Genomic DNA, 21927 nt, shown 5'->3' on the forward strand with positions numbered 1-21927 from the left:
GAATGCATACTCTGGCTTGAGGACTGCATTCTGGACAGGAACAGGTCCATAGTACATGCAGGCTTTTTGTGTATCATCCCTGGCAGGCTGCTGGCTCTTTGAGGTCACGCCAGAACCCATATTGGAAACCTGCAATCCCCAGCATCTCTGCCTGTGTACAGAACCTTTAGAGCTTAGAGCTTCTGCATGTTCCTTAGTGCTTAGAGCAGAATTGACATTCAGTTACACTCATGCATTGTCGAAATTTCCGGTTTCCGATTCAAATCAGGTAGCATCATCCTCTAAAAGGGGTTCTGTTCAGAAGTTTATGCTGTCATACTTCATGCTGATACTACTGATGCTGCTGGAACACCATCCATTGACTTACTCATGAGTCAGAAGGATGTTTTCATTTTGAAACTCTTCCAACACAAGTTGGAAGGAAACTTATGTGTCTGGTCAACATCCAGGTGTCATTTAGTAGCCAAGGCGTGATGGCCAAGTTGTAAGGCGTCGGTCTCGTAAACCGAAGACCACGAGTTCGATCCCTGTTCATGCCTTGTATGTCTGTCCTAATTCCATAATCTCGAAATTTTGAGCCGCATAGTAGGTCCGTAGTAGCTGACTTTTTTGTGGAGCATTCCTTACAAACTTTTGGCTAGTAGATGTCTATCCAATGCATTCACTGGAACCCTCCAGCTGGCTCAGGGTACTCTGTACATAAGGCTTTGCTGTAGCTAGAGGACTGCCACAAGCCTTCATGCTAGACAGACACAGATCCTTATAAGATGCAATGTTTTTGTGTAGCATCACTTGCAGACTGCTGGCCGGTTGAGGTCACACCAGAACCCACACTGGAACCCTACCTTTGGGACTTGGCAGACTGGTGGCAAGAAGTGTGCCATGTGCTTGCAGGCAGAAAATGAAGGGCTCCATGTGAGCATATTTTCAACGTGTTGTATGGTTGCCGTTAGTTTTCACCAGCATTCAAAAGACTAAAATTATGTTCAATTAATTGCCTGTGTAGTCCAAATCGAGTTCCCGGTTCAAATTGGGTAGCGACACCTTCTAGAAGGCATTCTGTTCAGAAGTTTTTGGAGCTATTTTTAATGTTAGCACCCATGACTTTGCACGATCAGCTTCCAAAGATAAAGGAAGAGTCAATAACATGGGGATGTAGCTCAGTGGTAGAGCGTGTGCTTCGCATGTACAAGGTCCTGGGTTCAATCCCCAGCATCTCCATCTTATATACTGAATTGTTAGATTAGCCTAATTTGCCCTAACGTTTGTACAACTGCCCTCTAGAAATGCTCTGTACAAGTCTGTACTGAATGCATACTCTGGCTTGAGGACTGCATTCTGGACAGGCACAGGTTCATAGTACATGCAGGCTTTTTGTGTATCATCCCTGGCAGGCTGCTGGCTCTTTGAGGTCACGCCAGAACCCATATTGGAAACCTGCAATCCCCAGCATATCTGCCTGTGTACAGAACCTTTAGAGCTTCTGCATGTTCCTTAGTGCTTAGAGCAGAATTGACATTCAGTTACACTCATGCATTGTCGAAATTTCCAGTTTCCGATTCAAATCAGGTAGCATCATCCTCTAAAAGGGGTTCTGTTCAGAAGTTTATGCTGTCATACTTCATGCTGATACTACTGATGCTGCTGGAACACCATCCATTGACTTACTCATGAGTCAGAAGGATGTTTTCATTTTGAAACTCTTCCAACACAAGTTGGTAGGAAACTTATGTGTCTGGTCAACATCCAGGTGTCATTTTGTAGCCAAGGCATGATGGCCAAGTGGTAAGGCGTCGGTCTCGTAAACCGAAGACCACGGGTTCGATCCCCGTTCATGCCTTGTATGTCCGTCCTAATTCCATAATCTCGGAATTTTGAGCCGCATAGTAGGTCCGTAGTAGCTGACTTTTTTGTGGAGCATTCCTTACAAACTTTTGGCTAGTAGATGTCTATCCAATGCATTCACTGGAACCCTCCAGCTGGCTCAGGGTACTCTGTACATAAGGCTTTGCTGTAGCTAGTGGACTGCCACAAGCCTTCATGCTAGACAGACACAGATCCTTATAAGATGCAATGTTTTTGTGTAGCATCACTTGCAGACTGCTGGCCGGTTGAGGTCACACCAGAACCCACACTGGAACCCTACCTTTGGGACTTGGCAGACTGGTGGCAAGAAGTGTGCCATGTGCTTGCAGGCAGAAAATGAAGGGCTCCATGTGAGCATATTTTCAACGTGTTGTATGGTTGCCGTTAGTTTTCACCAGCATTCAAAAGACTAAAATTATGTTCAATCAATTGCCTGTGTAGTCCAAATCGAGTTCCCGGTTCAAATTGGGTAGCGACACCTTCTAGAAGGCATTCTGTTCAGAAGTTTTTGGAGCTATTTTTAATGTTAGCACCCATGACTTTGCACGATCAGCTTCCAAAGATAAAGGAAGAGTCAATAACATGGGGATGTAGCTCAGTGGTAGAGCGTGTGCTTCGCATGTACAAGGTCCTGGGTTCAATCCCCAGCATCTCCATCTTATATACTGAATTGTTAGATTAGCCTAATTTGCCCTAACGTTTGTACAACTGCCCTCTAGAAATGCTCTGTACAAGTCTGTACTGAATGCATACTCTGGCTTGAGGACTGCATTCTGGACAGGCACAGGTTCATAGTACATGCAGGCTTTTTGTGTATCATCCCTGGCAGGCTGCTGGCTCTTTGAGGTCACGCCAGAACCCATATTGGAAACCTGCAATCCCCAGCATATCTGCCTGTGTACAGAACCTTTAGAGCTTCTGCATGTTCCTTAGTGCTTAGAGCAGAATTGACATTCAGTTACACTCATGCATTGTCGAAATTTCCAGTTTCCGATTCAAATCAGGTAGCATCATCCTCTAAAAGGGGTTCTGTTCAGAAGTTTATGCTGTCATACTTCATGCTGATACTACTGATGCTGCTGGAACACCATCCATTGACTTACTCATGAGTCAGAAGGATGTTTTCATTTTGAAACTCTTCCAACACAAGTTGGTAGGAAACTTATGTGTCTGGTCAACATCCAGGTGTCATTTTGTAGCCAAGGCGTGATGGCCAAGTGGTAAGGCGTCGGTCTCGTAAACCGAACACCACGGGTTCGATCCACGTTCATGCCTTGTATGTCCGTCCTAATTCCGGAATCTCGATATTTTCAGCGGCATAGTAGGTCCGTAGTAGCTGACTTTTTTGTGGAACATTCCTTACAAACTTTTGGCTAGTAGATGTCTATCCAATGCATTCACTGGAACCCTCCAGCTGGCTCTGGGTACTCTGTACATAAGGCTTTGCTGTAGCTAGAGGACTGCCACAAGCCTTCATGCTAGACAGACACAGATCCTTATAAGATGCAATGTTTTTGTGTAGCATCACTTGCAGACTGCTGGCCGGTTGAGGTCACACCAGAACCCACACTGGAACCCTACCTTTGGGACTTGGCAGACTGGTGGCAAGAAGTGTGCCATGTGCTTGCAGGCAGAAAATGAAGGGCTCCATGTGAGCATATTTTCAACGTGTTGTATGGTTGCCGTTAGTTTTCACCAGCATTCAAAAGACTAAAATTATGTTCAATTAAATGCCTGTGTAGTCCAAATCGAGTTCCCGGTTCAAATTGGGTAGCGACACCTTCTAGAAGGCATCCTGTTCAGAAGTTTTTGGAGCTATTTTTAATGTTAGCACCCATGACTTTGCACGATCAGCTTCCAAAGATAAAGGAAGAGTCAATAACATGGGGATGTAGCTCAGTGGTAGAGCGTGTGCTTCGCATGTACAAGGTCCTGGGTTCAATCCCCAGCATCTCCATCTTATATACTGAATTGTTAGATTAGCCTAATTTGCCCTAACGTTTGTACAACTGCCCTCTAGAAAAGCTCTGTACAAGTCTGTACTGAATGCATACTCTGGCTTGAGGACTGCATTCTGGACAGGCACAGGTCGATAGTACATGCAGGCTTTTTGTGTATCATCCCTGGCAGGCTGCTGGCTCTTTGAGGTCACGCCAGAACCCATATTGGAAACCTGCAATCCCCAGCATCTCTGCCTGTGTACAGAACCTTTAGAGCTTAGAGCTTCTGCATGTTCCTTAGTGCTTAGAGCAGAATTGACATTCAGTTACACTCATGCATTGTCGAAATTTCCGGTTTCCGATTCAAATCAGGTAGCATCATCCTCTAAAAGGGGTTCTGTTCAGAAGTTTATGCTGTCATACTTCATGCTGATACTACTGATGCTGCTGGAACACCATCCATTGACTTACTCATGAGTCAGAAGGATGTTTTCATTTTGAAACTCTTCCAACACAAGTTGGTAGGAAACTTATGTGTCTGGTCAACATCCAGGTGTCATTTTGTAGCCAAGGCGTGATGGCCAAGTGGTAAGGCGTCGGTCTCGTAAACCGAACACCACGGGTTCGATCCACGTTCATGCCTTGTATGTCCGTCCTAATTCCGGAATCTCGATATTTTCAGCGGCATAGTAGGTCCGTAGTAGCTGACTTTTTTGTGGAACATTCCTTACAAACTTTTGGCTAGTAGATGTCTATCCAATGCATTCACTGGAACCCTCCAGCTGGCTCTGGGTACTCTGTACATAAGGCTTTGCTGTAGCTAGAGGACTGCCACAAGCCTTCATGCTAGACAGACACAGATCCTTATAAGATGCAATGTTTTTGTGTAGCATCACTTGCAGACTGCTGGCCGGTTGAGGTCACACCAGAACCCACACTGGAACCCTACCTTTGGGACTTGGCAGACTGGTGGCAAGAAGTGTGCCATGTGCTTGCAGGCAGAAAATGAAGGGCTCCATGTGAGCATATTTTCAACGTGTTGTATGGTTGCCGTTAGTTTTCACCAGCATTCAAAAGACTAAAATTATGTTCAATTAATTGCCTGTGTAGTCCAAATCGAGTTCCCGGTTCAAATTGGGTAGCGACACCTTCTAGAAGGCATTCTGTTCAGAAGTTTTTGGAGCTATTTTTAATGTTAGCACCCATGACTTTGCACGATCAGCTTCCAAAGATAAAGGAAGAGTCAATAACATGGGGATGTAGCTCAGTGGTAGAGCGTGTGCTTCGCATGTACAAGGTCCTGGGTTCAATCCCCAGCATCTCCATCTTATATACTGAATTGTTAGATTAGCCTAATTTGCCCTAACGTTTGTACAACTGCCCTCTAGAAAAGCTCTGTACAAGTCTGTACTGAATGCATACTCTGGCTTGAGGACTGCATTCTGGACAGGCACAGGTCCATAGTACATGCAGGCTTTTTGTGTATCATCCCTGGCAGGCTGCTGGCTCTTTGAGGTCACGCCAGAACCCATATTGGAAACCTGCAATCCCCAGCATCTCTGCCTGTGTACAGAACCTTTAGAGCTTAGAGCTTCTGCATGTTCCTTAGTGCTTAGAGCAGAATTGACATTCAGTTACACTCATGCATTGTCGAAATTTCCGGTTTCCGATTCAAATCAGGTAGCATCATCCTCTAAAAGGGGTTCTGTTCAGAAGTTTATGCTGTCATACTTCATGCTGATACTACTGATGCTGCTGGAACACCATCCATTGACTTACTCATGAGTCAGAAGGATGTTTTCATTTTGAAACTCTTCCAACACAAGTTGGAAGGAAACTTATGTGTCTGGTCAACATCCAGGTGTCATTTAGTAGCCAAGGCGTGATGGCCAAGTGGTAAGGCGTCGGTCTCGTAAACCGAACACCACGGGTTCGATCCACGTTCATGCCTTGTATGTCCGTCCTAATTCCGGAATCTCGATATTTTCAGCGGTGTAGTAGCTGACTTTTTTGTGGAGCATTCCTTACAAACTTTTGGCTAGTAGATGTCTATCCAATGCATTCACTGGAACCCTCCAGCTGGCTCTGGGTACTCTGTACATAAGGCTTTGCTGTAGCTAGAGGACTGCCACAAGCCTTCATGCTAGACAGACACAGATCCTTATAAGATGCAATGTTTTTGTGTAGCATCACTTGCAGACTGCTGGCCGGTTGAGGTCACACCAGAACCCACACTGGAACCCTACCTTTGGGACTTGGCAGACTGGTGGCAAGAAGTGTGCCATGTGCTTGCAGGCAGAAAATGAAGGGCTCCATGTGAGCATATTTTCAACGTGTTGTATGGTTGCCGTTAGTTTTCCCCAGCATTCAAAAGACTAAAATTATGTTCAATTAATTGCCTGTGTAGTCCAAATCGAGTTCCCGGTTCAAATTGGGTAGCGACACCTTCTAGAAGGCATTCTGTTCGGAAGTTTTTGGAGCTATTTTTAATGTTAGCACCCATGACTTTGCACGATCAGCTTCCAAAGATAAAGGAAGAGTCAATAACATGGGGATGTAGCTCAGTGGTAGAGCGTGTGCTTCGCATGTACAAGGTCCTGGGTTCAATCCCCAGCATCTCCATCTTATATACTGAATTGTTAGATTAGCCTAATTTGCCCTAACGTTTGTACAAGTGCCCTCTAGAAAAGCTCTGTACAAGTCTGTACTGAATGCATACTCTGGCTTGAGGACTGCATTCTGGACAGGAACAGGTCCATAGTACATGCAGGCTTTTTGTGTATCATCCCTGGCAGGCTGCTGGCTCTTTGAGGTCACGCCAGAACCCATATTGGAAACCTGCAATCCCCAGCATCTCTGCCTGTGTACAGAACCTTTAGAGCTTAGAGCTTCTGCATGTTCCTTAGTGCTTAGAGCAGAATTGACATTCAGTTACACTCATGCATTGTCGAAATTTCCGGTTTCCGATTCAAATCAGGTAGCATCATCCTCTAAAGGGGGTTCTGTTCAGAAGTTTATGCTGTCATACTTCATGCTGATACTACTGATGCTGCTGGAACACCATCCATTGACTTACTCATGAGTCAGAAGGATGTTTTCATTTTGAAACTCTTCCAACACAAGTTGGAAGGAAACTTATGTGTCTGGTCAACATCCAGGTGTCATTTAGTAGCCAAGGCGTGATGGCCAAGTTGTAAGGCGTCGGTCTCGTAAACCGAAGACCACGGGTTCGATCCCCGTTCATGCCTTGTATGTCCGTCCTAATTCCATAATCTCGAAATTTTGAGCCGCATAGTAGGTCCGTAGTAGCTGACTTTTTTGTGGAGCATTCCTTACAAACTTTTGGCTAGTAGATGTCTATCCAATGCATTCACTGGAACCCTCCAGCTGGCTCAGGGTACTCTGTACATAAGGCTTTGCTGTAGCTAGAGGACTGCCACAAGCCTTCATGCTAGACAGACACAGATCCTTATAAGATGCAATGTTTTTGTGTAGCATCACTTGCAGACTGCTGGCCGGTTGAGGTCACACCAGAACCCACACTGGAACCCTACCTTTGGGACTTGGCAGACTGGTGGCAAGAAGTGTGCCATGTGCTTGCAGGCAGAAAATGAAGGGCTCCATGTGAGCATATTTTCAACGTGTTGTATGGTTGCCGTTAGTTTTCACCAGCATTCAAAAGACTAAAATTATGTTCAATTAATTGCCTGTGTAGTCCAAATCGAGTTCCCGGTTCAAATTGGGTAGCGACACCTTCTAGAAGGCATTCTGTTCAGAAGTTTTTGGAGCTATTTTTAATGTTAGCACCCATGACTTTGCACGATCAGCTTCCAAAGATAAAGGAAGAGTCAATAACATGGGGATGTAGCTCAGTGGTAGAGCGTGTCCTTCGCATGTACAAGGTCCTGGGTTCAATCCCCAGCATCTCCATCTTATATACTGAATTGTTAGATTAGCCTAATTTGCCCTAACGTTTGTACAACTGCCCTCTAGAAATGCTCTGTACAAGTCTGTACTGAATGCATACTCTGGCTTGAGGACTGCATTCTGGACAGGCACAGGTTCATAGTACATGCAGGCTTTTTGTGTATCATCCCTGGCAGGCTGCTGGCTCTTTGAGGTCACGCCAGAACCCATATTGGAAACCTGCAATCCCCAGCATATCTGCCTGTGTACAGAACCTTTAGAGCTTCTGCATGTTCCTTAGTGCTTAGAGCAGAATTGACATTCAGTTACACTCATGCATTGTCGAAATTTCCAGTTTCCGATTCAAATCAGGTAGCATCATCCTCTAAAAGGGGTTCTGTTCAGAAGTTTATGCTGTCATACTTCATGCTGATACTACTGATGCTGCTGGAACACCATCCATTGACTTACTCATGAGTCAGAAGGATGTTTTCATTTTGAAACTCTTCCAACACAAGTTGGTAGGAAACTTATGTGTCTGGTCAACATCCAGGTGTCATTTTGTAGCCAAGGCGTGATGGCCAAGTGGTAAGGCGTCGGTCTCGTAAACCGAACACCACGGGTTCGATCCACGTTCATGCCTTGTATGTCCGTCCTAATTCCGGAATCTCGATATTTTCAGCGGCATAGTAGGTCCGTAGTAGCTGACTTTTTTGTGGAACATTCCTTACAAACTTTTGGCTAGTAGATGTCTATCCAATGCATTCACTGGAACCCTCCAGCTGGCTCTGGGTACTCTGTACATAAGGCTTTGCTGTAGCTAGAGGACTGCCACAAGCCTTCATGCTAGACAGACACAGATCCTTATAAGATGCAATGTTTTTGTGTAGCATCACTTGCAGACTGCTGGCCGGTTGAGGTCACACCAGAACCCACACTGGAACCCTACCTTTGGGACTTGGCAGACTGGTGGCAAGAAGTGTGCCATGTGCTTGCAGGCAGAAAATGAAGGGCTCCATGTGAGCATATTTTCAACGTGTTGTATGGTTGCCATTAGTTTTCACCAGCATTCAAAAGACTAAAATTATGTTCAATTAATTGCCTGTGTAGTCCAAATCGAGTTCCCGGTTCAAATTGGGTAGCGACACCTTCTAGAAGGCATTCTGTTCAGAAGTTTTTGGAGCTATTTTTAATGTTAGCACCCATGACTTTGCACGATCAGCTTCCAAAGATAAAGGAAGAGTCAATAACATGGGGATGTAGCTCAGTGGTAGAGCGTGTGCTTCGCATGTACAAGGTCCTGGGTTCAATCCCCAGCATCTCCATCTTATATACTGAATTGTTAGATTAGCCTAATTTGCCCTAACGTTTGTACAACTGCCCTCTAGAAAAGCTCTGTACAAGTCTGTACTGAATGCATACTCTGGCTTGAGGACTGCATTCTGGACAGGCACAGGTCGATAGTACATGCAGGCTTTTTGTGTATCATCCCTGGCAGGCTGCTGGCTCTTTGAGGTCACGCCAGAACCCATATTGGAAACCTGCAATCCCCAGCATCTCTGCCTGTGTACAGAACCTTTAGAGCTTAGAGCTTCTGCATGTTCCTTAGTGCTTAGAGCAGAATTGACATTCAGTTACACTCATGCATTGTCGAAATTTCCGGTTTCCGATTCAAATCAGGTAGCATCATCCTCTAAAAGGGGTTCTGTTCAGAAGTTTATGCTGTCATACTTCATGCTGATACTACTGATGCTGCTGGAACACCATCCATTGACTTACTCATGAGTCAGAAGGATGTTTTCATTTTGAAACTCTTCCAACACAAGTTGGTAGGAAACTTATGTGTCTGGTCAACATCCAGGTGTCATTTTGTAGCCAAGGCGTGATGGCCAAGTGGTAAGGCGTCGGTCTCGTAAACCGAACACCACGGGTTCGATCCACGTTCATGCCTTGTATGTCCGTCCTAATTCCGGAATCTCGATATTTTCAGCGGCATAGTAGGTCCGTAGTAGCTGACTTTTTTGTGGAACATTCCTTACAAACTTTTGGCTAGTAGATGTCTATCCAATGCATTCACTGGAACCCTCCAGCTGGCTCTGGGTACTCTGTACATAAGGCTTTGCTGTAGCTAGAGGACTGCCACAAGCCTTCATGCTAGACAGACACAGATCCTTATAAGATGCAATGTTTTTGTGTAGCATCACTTGCAGACTGCTGGCCGGTTGAGGTCACACCAGAACCCACACTGGAACCCTACCTTTGGGACTTGGCAGACTGGTGGCAAGAAGTGTGCCATGTGCTTGCAGGCAGAAAATGAAGGGCTCCATGTGAGCATATTTTCAACGTGTTGTATGGTTGCCGTTAGTTTTCACCAGCATTCAAAACTCTAAAATTATGTTCAATTAATTGCCTGTGTAGTCCAAATCGAGTTCCCGGTTCAAATTGGGTAGCGACACCTTCTAGAAGGCATTCTGTTCAGAAGTTTTTGGAGCTATTTTTAATGTTAGCACCCATGACTTTGCACGATCAGCTTCCAAAGATAAAGGAAGAGTCAATAACATGGGGATGTAGCTCAGTGGTAGAGCGTGTGCTTCGCATGTACAAGGTCCTGGGTTCAATCCCCAGCATCTCCATCTTATATACTGAATTGTTAGATTAGCCTAATGGGCCCTAACATTTGTACAATTGCCCTCTAGAAATGCTCTGTACAAGTCTGTACTGAATGCATACTCTGGCTTGAGGACTGCATTCTGGACAGGCACAGGTCCATAGTACATGCAGGCTTTTTGTGTATCATCCCTGGCAGACTGCTGGCTCTTTGAGGTCACGCCAGAACCCATATTGGAAACCTGCAATCCCCAGCATCTCTGCCTGTGTACAGAACGTTTAGAGCTTCTTCATGTTCCTTAGTGCTTAGAGCAGAATTGACATTCAGTTACACTCATGCATTGTCGAAATTTCCGGTTTCCGATTCAAATCAGGTAGCATCATCCTCTAAAAGGGGTTCTGTTTAGAAGTTTATGCTGTCATACTTCATGCTGATACTACTGATGCTGCTGGAACACCATCCATTGACTTACTCATGAGTCAGAAGAATGTTTTCATTTTGAAACTCTTCCAACACAAGTTGGTAGGAAACTTATGTATCTGGTCAACATCCAGGTGTCGTTTTGTACCCGAGGTGTGATGGCCAAGTGGTAAGGTGTTGGTCTCGTAAACCAAAGACCACGGGTTCGATCTCTGGTCATGCTTTGTATGTCCTCCTAATTCCGTAATCTCAAGATTTTGAGCGGCATAGTAGGTCCGTAGTAGCTGACTTTTTTGTGGAGCATTCCTGACAAACTTTTGGCTAGTAGATGTCTATCCAATGCATTCACTGGATCCCTCAAGCTGGCTCTGGGTACTCTGTACATAAGGCTTTGCTGTAGCTAGAGGACTGCCAGAAGCCTTCATGCTAGACAGACACAGATCCTTATAAGGTACAAGGTTTTTGTGTAGCATCACTTGCAGACTGCTGGCCGGTGGAGGTCACACCAGAACCCACACTGGAACCCTACCTTTGGGACTTGGCAGACTGGTGGCAAGAAGTGTGCCATGTGCTTGCAGGCAGAAAATGAAGGGCTCCATGTGAGCATATTTTCAACGTGTTGTATGGTTGCCGTTAGTTTTCACCAGCATTCAAAATACTAAAATTACGTTCAATTAATTGTCTGTGTAGTCCAAATCGAGTTCCCGGTTCAAATTGGGTAGCGACACCTTCTAGAAGGCATTCTGTTCAGAAGTTTTTGGAGCTATTTTTCATGTTAGCACTCAAGACTTTGCACGATCAGCTTCCAAAGATAAAGGAAGAGTCAACAACATGGGGATGTAGCTCAGTGGTAGAGCGTGTGCTTCGCATGTACAAGGTCCTTGCTTCAATCCCCAGCATCTCCATCTTATATACTGAATTGTTAGATTAGCCTAATGGGCCCTAACATTTGTACAATTGCCCTCTAGAAATGCTCTGTACAAGTCTGTACTGAATGCATACTCTGGCTTGAGGACTGCATTCTGGACAGGCACAGGTCCATAGTACATGCAGGCTTTTTGTGTATCATCCCTGGCAGACTGCTGGCTCTTTGAGGTCACGCCAGAACCCATATTGGAAACCTGCAATCCCCAGCATCTCTGCCTGTGTACAGAACTTTTAGAGCTTCTTCATGTTCCTTAGTGCTTAGAGCAGAATTGACATTCAGTTACACTCATGCATTGTCGAAATTTCCGGTTTCCGATTCAAATCAGGTAGCATCATCCTCCAAAAGGGGTTCTGTTCAGAAGTTTATGCTGTCATACTTCATGCTGATACTACTGATGCTGCTGGAACACCATCCATTGACTTACTCATGAGTCAGAAGGATGTTTTCATTTTGAAACTCTTCCAACACAAGTTGGTAGGAAACTTATGTGTCTGGTCAACATCCAGGTATCATTTTGTACACAAGGCGTGGTGGCCAAGTGGTAAGGCGTCGGTCTTGTAAACCGAAGACCACAGGTTCGATCCCCGTTCATGCCTTCTATGTCTGTCCTAATTCTGTAGTCTCGAGATTTTGAGCGGTATAGTAGGTCAATAGTGGCTGACTTTTTTGTGGAGCATTCCTGACAAACGTTTGGCTAGTAGATGTCTATCCAATGCATTCACTGGAACCCTCCAGCTAGCTCTGGGTACTCTGTACATAAGGCTTTGCTGTAGCTAGAGGACTGCCACAAGCCTTCATGCTAGACAGACACAGATCTTTATAAGAAGCAATGTTTTTGTGTAGCATCACTTGCAGACTGCTGGCCGGTTGAGGTCACACCAGAACCCACACTGGAACCCTACCTTTGGGACTTGGCAGACTGATGGCAAGAAGTGTGCCATGTGCTTGCAGGCAGAAAATGAAGGGCTCCATGTGAGCATATTTTCAACGTGTTGTATGGTTGCCGTTAGTTTTCACCAATATTCAAAAGACTAAAATTACGTTGAATTAATTGCCTGTGTAGTCCAAATCGAGTTCCCGGTTCAAATTGGGTAGCGACACCTTCTAGAAGGCATTCTGTTCAGAAGTTTTTGGAGCAATTTTTCATGTTAGCACTCATGACTTTGCACGATCAGCTTCCAAAGATAAAGGAAGAGTCAACAATATGGGAATGTAGCTCAGTGGTAGAGCGTGTGCTTCGCATGTACAAGGTCCTGGGTTCAATCCCCAGCATCTCCATCTTATATACTGATATGTTAGATTAGCCTAATGTGCCCTAACGTTTGTACAACTGCCCTCTAGAAATGCTTTTTACAAGTCTGTACTGAATGCGTATCATTCGTAGGCATGGTATTAGCTTCCATTGCTACGCAGATGATACTCAGTTGTATATATCTTCTAATCCAGATGATACCACCACAACTCTCAAGATTGAGAACTGCGTCCAGGATATTAAAAACTGGATGGCGTCTAATTTTCTTAAACTAAATTCTGACAAGACTGAGGTACTGATTCTTGGGCCTAAAACTGTTAGAAGCAATTGGGCTGATATTCCCCTTACCCTAGATGGTTTTTCAGTAACACCAAAATCTACTGCAAAAAGTTTAGGTGTCACTATTGATTCTGATCTTTCATTTGACACACATCTATGCAATGTCACTAAGGCTGCCTTTTTCCATTTACGTAATATTGCCAAGCTGAGACACATACTTTCATTAGCTGATGCAGAGAAGCTAGTTCATGCTTTTGTCTCGTCGAGATTGGACTTCTGTAATAGTCTTCTAATTGGATGCTCTAAACAGTCCATAAAGAAGCTACAACTTGTACAAAATGCCGCAGCTAGAGTCCTAACCAAGGCTAGGAAATTCGATCATATTAGTCCCACTCTCGCCGCACTACACTGGCTGCCGATTAAATATCGCATTGAATTTAAAGTTCTCCTGTTAACCTATAAGGCGTTAAATGGTCTTGACCCACAATATCTGAGTGAACTCATTGATTACTACAACCCATCTCGCCCTTTGCGCTCCCAAAATGCTGGATTTCTCGTAGTTCCAAAAATTAGTAAAACTACAGCCGGAGGCAGAGCTTTCTCTTTTAAAGCCCCTCAATTATGGAATAGCCTTCCAGCTCCAATCCGAGACTCTGACACAGTTCCAATCTTTAAATCTAGACTTAAGACTCACCTGTTTAGTCAAGCCTTCAGCTAAAATTCCCCTTGTAAGGTGTAGGGGCTTGGGGGCCCCCAGACGTTGAGATTTCTGGTGATCTGAGATGTTGATGCTGTCATCCAGCTGTGTCTTGGCATCACTCTATTTGTGACTATGACTTCACTGGAAAGCAATGTCTCAGTGAGCCCTCATGCCTGTGGTCACCTCTGAACCTCTCCCTTTAGTTATGCTGCTATAGATTAGTCTGCCGGAGCCACATGCTGATCACTGGCACGTGAGCTACGTACATTTAAATCAACGGTGGTTTAAATTCATGTCCACTCAGTCTGTATTATCTATCTTCTTGCATGGCTCTACCCAAGACGATTGGATACAGGCACCTGCAGGCACCTGGGGGATGGTCTGGCTGCCGGTGGATGTGCTGATACCGGGGTTCACCTGGGGAGTAACACTGCAGTCGGAGCCTACAATACCAGCATCACTGCTCCGACACGGAATGAAAGCCTGGCATTCATCAACAGACATTTACAGTGACAATATCAAAACCCAGAACTTTCAATTCTACCTTTTACCTAGTCTGATGTGAATTATGTGTGACTTGTGTATTTGTGTGTTAACGGGCCGCCCAATGGAGGATGGGTTCCCTTTTGAGTCTTGGTTCTCCCGAGGTTTCTTCCTATTCCCCACCATCATAGGGAGTTTTTCCTCGCCACTGTCGCCTTTGGCTTGCTCATTAGGGTTCTGAACCCATAGTATTGTTAACCTTGTAAACCCTGTAAAGCTGCTTTGCGACAACTTGAGTTGTTAAAAGCGCTATACAAATAAACTTTGATTGATTGATTGATTGAATGCATACACTGGCTTGAGGACTGCATTCTGGACAGGCACAGGTCCATAGTACATGCAGGCTTTTTGTGTATCATCCCTGGAAGACTGCTGGCTCTTTGAGGTTTTTGAGGCAATAAATTGCCTGTGTAGTTGAAATCGAGTTTCCGGTTCAAATTGGGTAGCGACACCCTCTCGAAAGCTTTCTGTTCACAAATTTGTGAAACTATTTTTCCATGTTAGTATTAATGACTTTGCACGATCAGCTTCCAAAGATGAAGGCAGCCTTAATGTGATGGGGATGTAGCTCAGTGGTAGAGAGTGTGCTTTACATATACAAGGTCCTGTGTTCGATCCCCAGTATCTCTGTCTTATCTGCTAAATTGTTAGAATGGCCTCGTGTACTTTAATGTTTGTACAGCTGCACTCTTGAAGAGCTCTGTACAAGTCTGTATGGAATGCTTACTCTGGCTTGAGGACTGCATCCTGGACAGTCACAGATCCATAGTACATGCTAGTTAAGTCGTGTATCATCACTGACAGACTGCTGGCTTGTTGAGGTCACTCCAGAACCCATATTGGAAACCTGCAATCCCCAGCATCTCTGCCTGTGTACAGAAACCTTAGAACTTCTGCTTGTTTCTTAGTGAAATGACATTCAGTTACACTCATGCATTGTCGAAAATGGGTTTCCAAGTCAAATCAGGTAGCATCATCCTCTTAAAGGGGTTCTCTTCAGCAGTGTTGAAGTTGGTAGGAAACTTATGTGTGGGGATTTTAACCCCCAGCATCTCCGTGGAGTTAAACTTTCAGACAGATTTGCACACAAATTTCTGTGTCCACACTTAATACTGGGTTCTTGCTGGATTCACCTTAAGGCTATTAAGCACATGTCTTGTTTCTTGACTTGTAGCTCAGTGGAAGAGCTTGCGCTCTGCTTGTGTGAGATCCTTGGTTCAATCCCCAGCGTTTCCAGGTTATTGCATTTTTACAGCAGCTTTACGTGGCTCACTCTTTAGAGAGCTGCCCTCTAGAAATTATACTGTTAAGAAGTGAATGGAGCTACTCTTCATGATACTAATTATGTCATCTCTGAGACATGATTGATAAGTGCCAAGTTGTTGATCTTGTAAACTAAACCTCATGAATTTAAACATGAAACCCCTGTTTGTACCTTTTATGTGTTTCTAAGTGGACAGTAGCGTCTACTGTGTTTATTGAATTAACGTGCTTCCTGAGAGCTGACTTTTTTTTTATTGCATCTTCAGAAACACTAAACATGACATTGCTGCCTGCACCATGTTGAGTTGTACTGCTCCATGTGTATATCCATGGTTATTATTTTTATTATATTTATGACAGACACTCTTATCCATTCTAGGGTTAGGTTCAGGTTCAGGTTTAGGGTTAGGGTTTTATTAAAACTCTTGCACTATGCACCATAGCTTCAAAGACCATTGGCCTTGTTAGGTTCAGGGAAAACCGGTGTCTTTTAAAGATTACTTAATACTTAGTGTAATGGTCTTGTTTAGAGTCATTGTATATGACCTTACAGATATATTATTAAATTTTAATTGTCATTCTGGAAAGTGACTGCATTTAAACTTTTATGAAATCGTAGACGTCCATGAAAAGGCATCTTTAAGATGCAGTGGAATAGTACATTAACCACTCGAAGCCAAAGTACAGTTTGGAGCCCGTTTCTGATGGAGCAACACTGCCCCCTATAGGTCAGAATATGTAAGGCCTGTGTTACATTTTTTTTGCAGGTCCCATACAGAGACCTCGTGGACTGGACGACAGCTCCCTGTGTCAGCTGCCCTCTAGTGGCTGGCTGCAGTACAACTTTTAACCCCGCCCATTCCCATGTAAGTGAACTGGCCGGACGAGAAACTTTGAATTTTTATTACTCGTAAAATAAGTTTTTTGAGCAATTATATTGTGTCAATTCTATAAGACCCCATTGCGTTAGTATCTCTCCCAGTGTTTTTCTCTACGATCAACAAATTTTATAGAAGTTATTAAGTGTTACTTAAAGGGGTGTGTCGATAAGGTGATTGACAGATGATAGCTGTGTTGATTGACATCTAATACCAGCTGCTCAAACGTGAACGCGCTCAACAGCAAAACTCTAGACCATCTGGTTGAGTTTGGATTGTTTATATATACGGTCTCTGGTCCCATAGGCCTACTGTATGTCAAACATTTCTTACTGTATACACAATTAATCTGTAGTAGTAGTTAAACATTTTCAAGTAATTATTAGCCTTGGTTTTGGTTGTTTTACGAACTTGATGAACAATGTTTTGGTGTACAAGTTAATACAAAATAAAAAACCCCGAACAAATTATGAATCTTCAGATCAGGCTCCAGGTAAACGGAATATTATTATAATGGGCAGAACGTTTTTGATTTTTTTCTGTAGGTTTACAGTCCAAGGATTGATCAGCTTAAGTAAACACTGCCCTTTAAGCTAGTGTGAACACAAAAGCTCGACTATACCGTGTAACTTTGGTGACCTTGGAATGTGCATGTGTGTTTTATTATTTCATGGCCTTTATTATTTTCATGAAGGTATGGTGGAATGCCTTAATGCAATAGGCGCTCCATGTAAATGGGATGATGCTGTTAGTATTTCTGATAAAATAAATCATCAGTAACCCTGAGAGATTCACTAAAATACACTGAAATTGACAGCAACAGTGTTTACACGCAGCATGATCCTTCAATGGTTTGTTAGCTTCTGTAGTAGTAGCAAACAAAGCAATTTGTTCAGTTATTTCATGAATTGAATGAGACATTTGAGACAAGTCATATGGTTACATGTAACAGGTAAGATGATGACAGCCACTAACTGATCACTAAACCAATCCTTCTGCACAACACATACATGGATGTGTGCTCTTATTTGAATGAAAATGTGATTGGCTTCTGGATATGTTCTCAGGTCTGACCTGTGGCAGGGGCTGGGTAAGCGTCTCTTCAACTCCAGAAAGGCTGCTGTTGTTTTAATGCTTATTGACTTGTCAAGGCAACAGGGCACCTGCACCTGAGATCAATATCCTGAGTGGGAATCTGATAAGCCCTCCTACTTTGGGAGTCACTGAAATGGCTGTGGGCGCGCGCTCTCTCTCTCTCTCTCTCTCTCTCTCTCTCTCTCTCTCTCTCTCTCTCTCTCTCTCTCTCTCTCTCTCTCTCTCTCTCTCTCTCTCTCTCTCTCTCTCTCTCTCTCTCTCTCTCTCTCTCTCTCTCTCTCCCTCCCTCTCCCTCTCTCCCTCTCCCTCTCAGCTGCAGGTTAATTGTGCGTGTTTGAGATAAATGTTGGGCTGCCTTTGAAGGGGATATGGCACTCCGCTGATGTGGAACAAACACAGAATTCACTGGCTCCCAGCAGACTGAACTACTTGTTTTTTTAGCATGACAGAGACAGGCAAAATAATGTTTTAGTCCTTGGGTGTAATTTATGATTGTAAAATACATTTACTACACCACTTTATCCTTGCCATGTATCCTTGCCCTGGTTAGACATGTTTCGTATTCCAACTAATTTGGAATAACAAATTATTTCTTATATCTGTTGCATGTTTTAGCACAATGCCGTGGTAGACGTTTTTCTATAAACGTGCCATTACAGAATACCTATTTTAAGAGAGAGATCAATATACATAGAGCATTCGTGAGAGGCTGAACACAATGCAAGGAGATCACGTTTGATTTAAGCATGATTGACTTGGGTAGAGCCTGATCATGCATGAGAATGCCTGTAGGCTCGAAGGCAGGGCTGTTGGGTGTAGCGGTTGGAGGGGTGGAGGGAGGAGCCGGTGCTTTGGCTGGAGCGTCTCCATGTGGGCAGCACGTCTGGGTGTGGCCCGGGCCATTTGCGCACTCCTCCCTCGCTCTCTGCTTTGGGGGCGTGCCGTCTAGAATGACACGCCGGCACAGACAGCCATTTGCGCCGCCAGCCTGCAGATTTAAACCGCATGGTCAGTGTCATTCAGGTTCAGACATGGACAAATATGCTGTAAAACAGGACCAAATAGGTCCAGCTACGCGAATAATAATATAACGTGAACTTAGATCCCTGACTTGGAGTCATGAGTTCAGGACTGGATCCAAACCCGATGTGACAAACAAGCATGCACTAATAGCCCAGAGATCAAAAAGGAAGTTGGAAGGTGTTCCTCGGAGTCTAGTCTAGCAGAAGCTGTGACCAGCGATTGGAGTGGCAGGACGGTTTCACCGAAACGTCCACATCGATCCCATTCACCTCTCCAGGCCGCCGATTATGGCAAATCTGTTGTACATGTGCTAAACTGTGGGTCAAATTAGCATGAGCATATTTTCATTGTTTTACACACATAAGTAAACTTTTCTAGCTGCCTCAGGTCAACATTTATATTTGCAGTTATCAAAATATTATTTCTGACTAGTATATGTTGTATAACAGTGTGAACAGTATTTGCGCCTCAGTAGAATCACAGCTGTGCGTGCATGTGTATGTGTGCGTGTTCATGTGTGCATGTGTATGCCTGTTTGGCTGCATCACATATGTTGCAGTGCTGCCTTTTTAAAGCTCACCAGCAGCTAACATGCAATACAAACACACACTCTGCCCACGGGCTGAACATACGCTCTCCTCACGCACTGGACACGTGCACAGGGAATACACACACATCGAGGCTGCTCCGGCCCCCACACACATATGCGCTAGACTTTTATCTTGCGTTTTATCTTGCGTTTTGTTCTGCAAGGTTCTGCTGCCTTCGTTCGAGCGCACGCCGTCAGCCCAGAGCGAGGTCTGATCCCATAGGGTCAGCTCCTATAGTAAGGGCTCATTCCACCACGGTGCTGCTGAATGCAAAATAGCGCATGAAATGCTTTGACCTATGCCCAGGAAAGCACACTCGGGTCGTGTTTAGATGATCCCCACCTTGTGAGGTGAACGCATGGCAGCGAACTATGAACAGGTCTTGAACTTGGGTGCCTGGGCAGTGATGAGATAAACTAGTGTCAGTGTCAGTAAATGAAAACTTTTATTCTGTATGCATACACCCATGATAGTTTATGAAACATTAATACTTTCATTACATCATTGCTGATGCGCCATTGTGTGTTTGTATTAGGTACACAGACAGCTGAACAAGTCGCTCAGAAAGTCTCAACGCCATGCTCGTTGTAGTCCAGACACCAAATGACAGCAGGTTGTCCTCTGTCATTCAGATCTTACAGTACATTTGTTACTTTAGGAAAGGTAACAAAGGTCCATACCCGGCACAGCAGAGTTCTGATGTTCATCATCCAACCTGGTCCAGCTGTGAAAGGTAGTGTCAGCTACAAGAACAATGGTGTACTGTGCCCTTGGACCATATTGTGTCTGCAGTATAGAATGACTGAAGCCAGGGCCTGCATTCACATAAGACTCTGGAGGATGCTTACCTGTCCCTGGATCGTTTTTGCTTTTAGCCTGCAGGGACAACGGGATATATCTGATCCTAGATCAGTACAAAAGCTTGGAAGCCCTTGGATTGCAGTCCTTTGGGGTGTTCTGCTCTGTAAGAGACCCTACACCCCAGGGGCGGACTGGCATACATTGCTACCGGGGATTTCCCCGGTGGGCCGATGGGTTAGTGGGCCGGTGGGCCGCCGGTGGTTTAACTCAGCCCGTGGAGGAGCCACTGCCGCGCACTGCGGCCCCGGCCCGTAGTCACGCTGCTGTTTAACGGTGTTATTACCTCCCCCGCTCCAGTCAGGCAAACCTGCTCAGCGCGGCCGCGGACTGAGCCAGCTGGTGCGGGCTGACAGTATGCAGCGGAGATCAGAAAATACGGGCCGAACTACGAAAACATACAGCAGTTTAAATTGTAGATAACATGTTATTTTAAATGTACTGCTGTCGCCTCTGCAACGTCTAAGGCAAATAACCTTAACACGGTTAACACAGACGCAAGTGGCGGTCTTCAAGGTTCCAGAGCACTGTGCACTGTTTTTTTAAAGCTATTGAAATTCTTAGATTAAAACTAACCACCACGTTAGAGTTGTAGGTTGTTCTTTAGGATGCACTTTGCATAAAACAACTTGTTTGGTGGTCTTATGATGGACTATTTATGTGGCTTTGTAATCAAATTATTGCTGGAATTAATATTGTCCATATGACAATAAACGCCGTCATATACACTACGTGTATAGATTCATATACAGTATACACACACACACACACACACACACACACACACACACACACACACACACATATATATATATATATATATATATATATATATATATATATATATATATATATATATATACACAGTATATACACACATACATACATATATATATATAGTGGGCCAGTCTGTCAGGAACTCCCGGGCCACTTTTTCTCCCCAGTCCGCCCCTGCTACACCCCTAACATAGACCCCTAGCATACACCCCTAACGTAGACTCGTAGCGTACACCTGTAACATAGACCCCTAGCGTTGACCCCTCCCAGGCCTCGGTCTGTTTGACATGCTTTAGATATAACTGGTCATGGAATATGCATGCTGCATTTTCAACATGGATGATCTGGCTGCTTCCTCCATGCATGCTGGAACTGTGTGTTCATAAAGCCGCAGTGAGCTGCTGGATGCTGGGACTGTCCATGTGCATCAGAGCACACACACCAGATCCAAGTAGCATACGTTGTGTCTCTGGTTGAAAGATAGTTACTGTGGGTTAAAGTGTACTAGGTGTACCAGGTGGCCTGTTCATACACAGTACAAAAAACACAGACACATTCACAAATACTTTGCCATATTCACAAGTAAGCTCAATCAGTTTTAACTGCTTAGTAGCAACTCTGAGGAATTACACTCATAAACCACAATACCACAATAGTTTTCCTGGAAAAAAGCCTACTTCATAACTTTATTAGGTCTTTCGGGACAGATGAAGCTCAATCTCGAAAGATCACAGTGTCTGGGAAACTGGCAACTTTAAAATGTAACCATTTGCTAAACATTTTTAGCAGGGCACAAAATAACCTTTACATGTGGTTTTCATCCAAGGTCTTCTAGGCATCATGCACAGCTCGCAAAGGGCCGTACCACAGAGTGATGAGATCTGATTCAGAGCCAATTCAGATTTCCCTGGCACGGCGCTGACTGCAGGAGGCTTCTGAGAGCTGGATAATAATTCACACACTGAGGGCAATTCACTTATTTGATAGAGGGACTTCTGCAA

General features: G+C 44.4%; 18 non-coding genes across 18 annotated transcripts; all 18 read left to right on the forward strand.

Annotated features, from left to right (window-relative positions):
* Nucleotides 1-1149: 1149 nt before the first annotated feature.
* trnaa-cgc (transfer RNA alanine (anticodon CGC)) lies at nt 1150-1221 on the forward strand. Its single transcript has one exon. It is a non-coding gene; the product is annotated as a tRNA-Ala (tRNA).
* A 547-nt stretch (nt 1222-1768) lies between these two features.
* trnat-cgu (transfer RNA threonine (anticodon CGU)) lies at nt 1769-1840 on the forward strand. Its single transcript has one exon. It is a non-coding gene; the product is annotated as a tRNA-Thr (tRNA).
* Nucleotides 1841-2450: 610 nt separating this feature from the next.
* On the forward strand, nt 2451-2522 carry trnaa-cgc (transfer RNA alanine (anticodon CGC)). The gene has a single exon. It is a non-coding gene; the product is annotated as a tRNA-Ala (tRNA).
* Nucleotides 2523-3069: 547 nt separating this feature from the next.
* On the forward strand, nt 3070-3141 carry trnat-cgu (transfer RNA threonine (anticodon CGU)). The gene has a single exon. It is a non-coding gene; the product is annotated as a tRNA-Thr (tRNA).
* Nucleotides 3142-3751: 610 nt separating this feature from the next.
* On the forward strand, nt 3752-3823 carry trnaa-cgc (transfer RNA alanine (anticodon CGC)). Its single transcript has one exon. It is a non-coding gene; the product is annotated as a tRNA-Ala (tRNA).
* Nucleotides 3824-4377: 554 nt separating this feature from the next.
* trnat-cgu (transfer RNA threonine (anticodon CGU)) lies at nt 4378-4449 on the forward strand. Its single transcript has one exon. It is a non-coding gene; the product is annotated as a tRNA-Thr (tRNA).
* Nucleotides 4450-5059: 610 nt separating this feature from the next.
* On the forward strand, nt 5060-5131 carry trnaa-cgc (transfer RNA alanine (anticodon CGC)). Its single transcript has one exon. It is a non-coding gene; the product is annotated as a tRNA-Ala (tRNA).
* A 554-nt stretch (nt 5132-5685) lies between these two features.
* On the forward strand, nt 5686-5757 carry trnat-cgu (transfer RNA threonine (anticodon CGU)). Its single transcript has one exon. It is a non-coding gene; the product is annotated as a tRNA-Thr (tRNA).
* A 599-nt stretch (nt 5758-6356) lies between these two features.
* trnaa-cgc (transfer RNA alanine (anticodon CGC)) lies at nt 6357-6428 on the forward strand. Its single transcript has one exon. It is a non-coding gene; the product is annotated as a tRNA-Ala (tRNA).
* A 554-nt stretch (nt 6429-6982) lies between these two features.
* trnat-cgu (transfer RNA threonine (anticodon CGU)) lies at nt 6983-7054 on the forward strand. Its single transcript has one exon. It is a non-coding gene; the product is annotated as a tRNA-Thr (tRNA).
* Nucleotides 7055-7664: 610 nt separating this feature from the next.
* On the forward strand, nt 7665-7736 carry trnaa-cgc (transfer RNA alanine (anticodon CGC)). Its single transcript has one exon. It is a non-coding gene; the product is annotated as a tRNA-Ala (tRNA).
* A 547-nt stretch (nt 7737-8283) lies between these two features.
* trnat-cgu (transfer RNA threonine (anticodon CGU)) lies at nt 8284-8355 on the forward strand. The gene has a single exon. It is a non-coding gene; the product is annotated as a tRNA-Thr (tRNA).
* A 610-nt stretch (nt 8356-8965) lies between these two features.
* Nucleotides 8966-9037, forward strand: trnaa-cgc (transfer RNA alanine (anticodon CGC)). Its single transcript has one exon. It is a non-coding gene; the product is annotated as a tRNA-Ala (tRNA).
* A 554-nt stretch (nt 9038-9591) lies between these two features.
* Nucleotides 9592-9663, forward strand: trnat-cgu (transfer RNA threonine (anticodon CGU)). Its single transcript has one exon. It is a non-coding gene; the product is annotated as a tRNA-Thr (tRNA).
* Nucleotides 9664-10273: 610 nt separating this feature from the next.
* trnaa-cgc (transfer RNA alanine (anticodon CGC)) lies at nt 10274-10345 on the forward strand. Its single transcript has one exon. It is a non-coding gene; the product is annotated as a tRNA-Ala (tRNA).
* Nucleotides 10346-11573: 1228 nt separating this feature from the next.
* Nucleotides 11574-11645, forward strand: trnaa-cgc (transfer RNA alanine (anticodon CGC)). Its single transcript has one exon. It is a non-coding gene; the product is annotated as a tRNA-Ala (tRNA).
* Nucleotides 11646-12192: 547 nt separating this feature from the next.
* Nucleotides 12193-12264, forward strand: trnat-ugu (transfer RNA threonine (anticodon UGU)). The gene has a single exon. It is a non-coding gene; the product is annotated as a tRNA-Thr (tRNA).
* Nucleotides 12265-12874: 610 nt separating this feature from the next.
* trnaa-cgc (transfer RNA alanine (anticodon CGC)) lies at nt 12875-12946 on the forward strand. Its single transcript has one exon. It is a non-coding gene; the product is annotated as a tRNA-Ala (tRNA).
* The last annotated feature ends 8981 nt before the right edge of the window (nt 12947-21927 follow it).

The sequence above is a fragment of the Brachyhypopomus gauderio genome, unplaced genomic scaffold (genome assembly GCF_052324685.1).
Source record: "Brachyhypopomus gauderio isolate BG-103 unplaced genomic scaffold, BGAUD_0.2 sc65, whole genome shotgun sequence".
Taxonomy (NCBI): domain Eukaryota; kingdom Metazoa; phylum Chordata; class Actinopteri; order Gymnotiformes; family Hypopomidae; genus Brachyhypopomus; species Brachyhypopomus gauderio.